Source organism: Phoxinus phoxinus (assembly GCF_949152265.1).
Source record: "Phoxinus phoxinus genome assembly, chromosome: 1".
Classification (NCBI taxonomy): domain Eukaryota; kingdom Metazoa; phylum Chordata; class Actinopteri; order Cypriniformes; family Leuciscidae; genus Phoxinus; species Phoxinus phoxinus.
In genome coordinates, this window is record NC_136876.1 from 52,453,976 (window position 1) to 52,460,686 (window position 6,711).

The following is a 6,711-nucleotide window of genomic DNA, read 5'->3' on the forward strand; positions in this document are numbered from 1 at the left end:
TTTCACACTGGCAGTTTAGTTCGCGTGAATGTGAAAGCAACACGGACTCGGGTGCTCACTTGTTCAGGAAGTAAAGTGACCTGCTCATGCGTTTTAGCTGATTATTATGTATTTAGTTAAATAAAACACATGTAAGGGATGACAGTGTTGATGATTTACCTTGGATAGAGCGAGCGAGAGTGAGCCTCCAGTGTATTCGCGCATAGCACGTGGAATCAGGGCAACAAATTTGGAAATCCACTGTCTTCTCAAACGAGTCCGTTTGCAAGCAGCAGAAGGTCACCTTATGCGACACACACACACACAGTAAACTCAGTTCACTTAGCTGCGCATAATAGCACCAAATTAATAAAAAACACAATACATTGACCCACGTTCTGTTTTCTATCATGCGCCGTGACCGTTTGCGATGACGTAATATGCATACAAACGCACCAGGGTTCGCTTCACAATCGGCTGCAAACCGTCCCAGTGCATGCTGAAGGTCCTGATCTGAAGGGGCCAGCACGACAACATCATCCGCAAAGAGCAGAGACGAAATCGTGTGGACCCCAAACCCGACACCCTCCAGCCCCTGGCAGCGCCTAGAAATTCTGTCCATAAAAATTATGAACAGAACCGGCGACAAAGGGCAGCCCTGCCCGAAGTCCAACATGCACTGGGAAAAAGTTTTAGCAAAGGACCCCGGACTCCCGGAGCAACCTCCACAGGATGCCTCGAGGGACACAGTCGAATGCCTTCTCCAAATCCACAAAGCACATGTGGATTGGTTGGGCAAACTCCCATGAACCATCTAGCACCCTAGAGAGGGTATGGTGGTCCAGTGTTCGACGGCCGGGACGAAAACCGCACTGTTCCTCCTGAATCCGAGGTTCTACTATCGGCCGTATTCTCCTCTCCAGTACCCTGGCATAGACTTTCCCGTGGAGGCTGAGAAGTGTGATCCCCCTGTAGTTGGAACACACCCTCCAGTCCCCCTTCTTAAAAAGAGGGACCACCAGCCCGGTCTGCCATCCCAGAGGTACTGTCCCCGACCGCCACGCGATGCTGTAGAGACGTGTCAGTCAAGACAGCCCCACAACATCCAGAGACTTGAGGTACTCAGGGCGGATCTCATCCACCCCCGGTGCCTTGCCACAGAGGAGTTTCTTGACTACCTTGGTGACTTCAGCTTGGGAGATGGACGAGTCAACCTCCGAGCCCTCAGCCTCTGCTTCCTCAATGGAAGACGTGACGGCGGGATTGAGGAGATGCTCAAAGTATTCCTTCCACCGTCCGACGACATCCCCAGTTGAGGTCAACAGCTGCCCACCTCCACTGTAAACAGCGTTGCTGGGGCACTGCTTCCCTCTCCTGAGGCGCCGGGCGGTTTGCCAGAATCTCTTCGAGGCCAGCCTGTAGTCCTTCTCCATGGCCTCACCGAACTCCTCACAGGCCCGAGTTTTTGCCTCCACAACCAGCCGGGCTGCACTCCGCTTGGCCTGTCGGTACCCGTCAGCTGCCTCAGGAGTCCCACAAGCCAACCAGGCCCGATAGGACTCCTTCAGCTTGACGGTGTCCCTTACTTCTGGTGTCCACCACCGGGTTCGGGGATTGCCGCCTCAACAGGCACCGGAGACCTTACGGCCACAGCACAGAGAGGCTGCGTCGACAATGGAGGTGGAGAACATGGTCCATTCGGACTCAATATCTCCAGCCTCCCTCGGGATCCGGTCGAAGCTCTGCCGGAGGTGGAAGTTGAAGATCTCTCTGACAGGAGACTCGGTCAAACGTTCCCAGCAGACCCTTACAGTATGCTTGGGTCTGCTGAGTCTGTTTAGCTTCCTCCTCCGCCATCGGATCCAACTCACCACCACGTGGTGATCAGTTGACAGCTCCGCCCCTCTCTTCACCCGAGTGTCCAAGACATACGGATGAAACGACCACTAAGTCGATCATCGACCTACAGCTTAGGGTGTCCTTATGCCACGTGTACTGATGGACACCCTTATGCTTGAACATGTTGTTCGTTATGGACAAACTGTAACTAGCTGTTACGTCCCGATGGCATAGAGGTATGAGGAAGAAGTACATAATAAAATTTAAACACTTTCCTATAGTTTTGATCTCTGGGGAGTATTGTGGGCGAATGACTCACTGACAACAAATTACTGCAAGCAGGTTGTTCGCTTTATTTTCCATACAAACAATATAATTGAAAGATAAAGAAAAACAAACAAATAAACTTATCTACAGCTATATACAACTTAAGCAAAATAATTGAAAAATGATAATTGAAATAAGACACAGAGAGAGAGAGAGAGAGAGAGAGATATGAGCGGTGCTAAACAAACAAATCAACAAAACCAAAGCACACAATAACTAATCCCCACCCTCTAAACTAACTGAAAACAAAAACAGGAAATAAAGAAATCTTCAGCGTTTAACACGCCACAACTAAAGCTTCACTAACTAACCAAAAACAAAACTCACACAGTTGCACACGCTCCTTCCCTAGTGTGTCTAAAAGAATTATTTCTACATGTATGCAAGATGTATGTCACGTGACGTACTTTCCTTTTCTCTTCTCTCCGAACTGGTGCAGATTAGATCAGGTACAAAAACCTTTGTGTAAGCAAACACAAAAACAAGTAAGCGAACCACCACAAAGTCAGTACTTCACAACAGTAGCACAAGCCAACAAACACTCCAAGCTCCTCCTCTTCAGTTGTTCAGAGTGCTTTATATGCCGAACCACAGCCGATGATTGGTTGTCTCCGACCAATAGCAGCACCTACAAACTTAGAGATAGCAGAGAGCGGGAAAACAGGAAGAAACCAACAGCAGAGGGGAGAAACGCAGCAACCAATAACAAAAGGGGAGGGAAGAAAAACGCTAGCACGTAACACTAGCACAGAAGTCCAATAACTGAACACCGCTCGGGTTCAGATCAGGGGGGCCGTTCCTCCCAATCACGCCCGTCCAGGTGTTCCTGTCGCTGCCCACGTGGGCGTTGAAGTCCCCCAGTAGAACGACAGAGTCCCCAGTCGGAGCACTTTCCAGCACCCCTCCCAGAGACTCCAAGAAGGCTGGGTACTCTACACTACTGCTACACTGCACGTAGGCACACACGACAGTGAGATACATATCCCCGACCCGTAGGCGCAGGGCAACTCCAGAGTGGTGAAGAGTCTATCCTGCAGGTGGGGAGACCACGGGAAGGCGCCCCCACGTCGCCCCTTCGGGCTGAGCCCGGCCGGACCCTGTGGGGGGAGGCCCGGCCACCAGGCGCTCGCATACGAGCCCCAACCCCGGGCCTGGCTCCAGGTTAGGGCCCCGGCTGCGCCATGCCGGGCGACGTCACGGTCCTTGTACTGGTGTACATCATAAAGGGTTTTATTAACCCCTCTTAGTCTGACCCGTCGCCTAGGACCTGTTTGCCTTGGGAGACCCTACCAGGGGTCTATAGCCCCGGACAACATAGCTCCTAGGGTCATTCAGGTACTCAAACCCCTCCACCACGTTAAGGTGGCAGTTCAAGGAGGAGCCAATATTACCTTTAAAACTATATTGTAGTTAGCATGGTGTTAGCATAAAAGCACATTGCTTAATGTCATGCTGTCAAGTACATGAAACCTCATATGGTGTGTGACAACATCATAAGGTGTGACAGGGTTTTCTTGTCACACCATATGATTATTTTGTCACAATATATGATATGAACTGCATTTAAATACATAAATAATGCTCTTAGATACATATTTTATAGCTAATAGTCCTTTTAACACATTTTGATACTATATTATTCACACATTTAATATCTATACACCAACTCAATTTGGTGAATCCCTACTTCCTAACTATACCATTTTCAAGCTGAATCCATGTTAAACTACAGCATTTTGTCACTAAAATGTTTCCCTTTATTTATTTATTTTTCAGTTTGAGGTAGACTTCAGTAGATGGGAGAGATGGAGTACAGAAATACAGGGAGAGATTAAATCATTTTGAAATTAATTTATTCATTTTTCAATGATTTACTAAAGATTATTAAAAATTCATGCAGTTAATATTCAGCAGATTAAAATAAAAAGTGCAACATCGAATGAATATAGTAAGTGGATTAATTAATGTGTTATAAAAATATGATTCTTTGCTACTTTGAGTAGAACTCACTGTTTTAAAAATGTTTGTGATTTTGCTGTAACTGAAACAATGATTTACTTGTCAAACTAAGTTTGGTTGTATTACAGATTTTTGTAATACAGATTTTTGCATAAAGATTGTTGTGTGGTGTGATTCATCATATGGCGTGACACCATGTCATTTGGTGTGACATTCAGAATTTTGAAAAAAATTAAGGCTTTTTGGTTATTAATCATAAAATCATCAATGTGACAGATGGGGAATAGTGCCAGCAAAGGTTATAAGCATTTTGGTACTTTTATAACAAGGTATTCCCAAATTAATTTGAAGTATATTGAAAGATTACCAGTAAACATCTTTCTATGAGTTGATTAAGTAAAATAATGCAAAATGTAACATATGACCAACAACAATAATCAGACACACCTGGATTAATCAGTTTGGCCAATCCTGGCAGACAGGAAACAAAGGAGCCTGCACAAGTTCAGGAAGTAGTGCAGCTGTGCATAGGGCCTATTTCTCTCACTCTCTTCCATTCTCTTCCGCTCATTCACACACACCCATTATCACTCACTCATTCCCATCAGCTGTTCCTCGTTCTCCTATCATCCTCACACCTGCTCTCTATCCCGTCATTAGTCTCTCTATTTCTAGCCCTCTTTTCCTACTCTTCTTTGTCGGATTATTGTTGACCGTCACGTATGTGGCTTATCATTGTATTCTATCTACTGAAAATTCGTCAAGCTCAATCTAGTCCAGTCCTGTCTTATCCTGTTATACTCTGCTTGGAAGATATCTACTGCTGTATGTTACCTTACTTTGCTTTGCCCAGTTTATCTGCTGTGGAGAGTTGCTGAAGGTTCAACGCCTCACCAGAGCCCCTGGCCTCGTTTTCACATGAGCCTCCTGGACCTGCCGCTTAAGCTGTCTCTCTCTGATTATTGTTTTGAGAAAAACCTTTGTTTATCTGCCAAAGTGGCTTTGTCTTATTTCTATTAAAAGAGACATTACCTGCTTTTCGCCTTTTGGGTCCTCTCTCTCTGCATAACGTGACAGAATAATCCGACCATATGGATCCAGCGAATGAGGCCGATCCAGGGAGCCATGCTGGGCAAGCATGAGGAGGAACTCTCCGCCGCTCGTCATGCCGTTGATACATTGGCAGCCCAGATGGTCGACCTCACTAAACAGTTCCACCTTTTCCACATGGACTCTTCATCCACGACATGGACCCTTCATCTTCTGACGCTCCAGAGCCCCGCGTTAACAACCCCCCTTGCTATGCGGGTGAGCAGACCGAGTGTTTGTCATTTCTGACCCAATGACCTGACTTCGCTTCAGCCTGTCACTTATGCCAAGGAGCGTTCCCGAATCACCTACATCATCTCCCTCCTCAAGGGACGGGCTCGTGAGTGGGGAACGGCCGCTTGGAACTCTGATGCGGGCTATCTAAGTCACTATACCCTGTTCAAAGAGGAGATGTTGTGGGTCTTTGACCAATCTGTTCATGGTCCCGAAGCCTCTCGCCTATTGTCCACCCTCCGTCAGGGAACTCTCCACCTCCTGTGGGTGGAATGAACCCGTGCTCGTGGCGCGTTTCATCGAGGGTCTTAGATCAAGGATGAGGTTCTGGCTCGCGAAGCTCCATCCCGCCTCGATCCACTGATCGACCTGGCCCTGCGCATCGAGAAACGATTTGATCTGCGACGATGGGCACGCACCATGGAGACTACACTCCCTACACTTGTGACTTGACTTGGTCTCTAGCTCAAAGACTTGAGACTTGAATTGGACTCTAGCTCAGAGACTTGAGACTTGACTTGGACTCTAGCTCAAAGACTTGAGACTTGACTTGGACTCTAGCTCAGAGACTTGAGACTTGACTTGGACTCTAGCTCAGAGACTTGAGACTTGACTTGGACTCTAGCTCGTGTGTGTATGTGTGAAGTCACCTTTACTTATATAGTGCTTTTAATACAGATTGTATCTGTATGAGCCATATTCATTTTGTATTATTTGATGTAATTTTGTCCTGTGCCACTAGGGGGCTGTATGTGCTTTGTGGCTCAGCTGATCTCGGGTCAGCCCGGGTAGATCATTTAACTTACAGTAAACCCAGACACAGGTGTTGCTGATTAAGGAAGCAAACAGTTTTCGACTGTGCTGTGTGTCTTGCCTCTGTAGTGAGCAATAGGGTTTGTTGTTTTGGTTATGTATTATGAGTTAAGATATTGCCACTGTATGATTTATGGAGGAAAATAAACTGACTAGATAATAGTAACATTACTGAACTCTCTGTTTGTTTTATGTGAGGCGGCACGGGCACACGTCTAAACTTAATCCGCTGTATTAGCAACCAGTACTAGACTTCGTTTAGGACTTAGTCAGTACAGTATCAAAGCAGCTTCAAAGTGAAAACATGAAAATATAGAATATTTATCTTGTTCCATCTGGTTGGAAGTCGGAGTCATCACGCCGGTATGGAGACGGGTTTGTTGAGGATCAGTGTCGATGGCTGTCGTGTCGATGAGGCCTTCACAGGGCTGATGAGGGTCATGGATGGGTCCAGGTGCAGGTCCACCATCT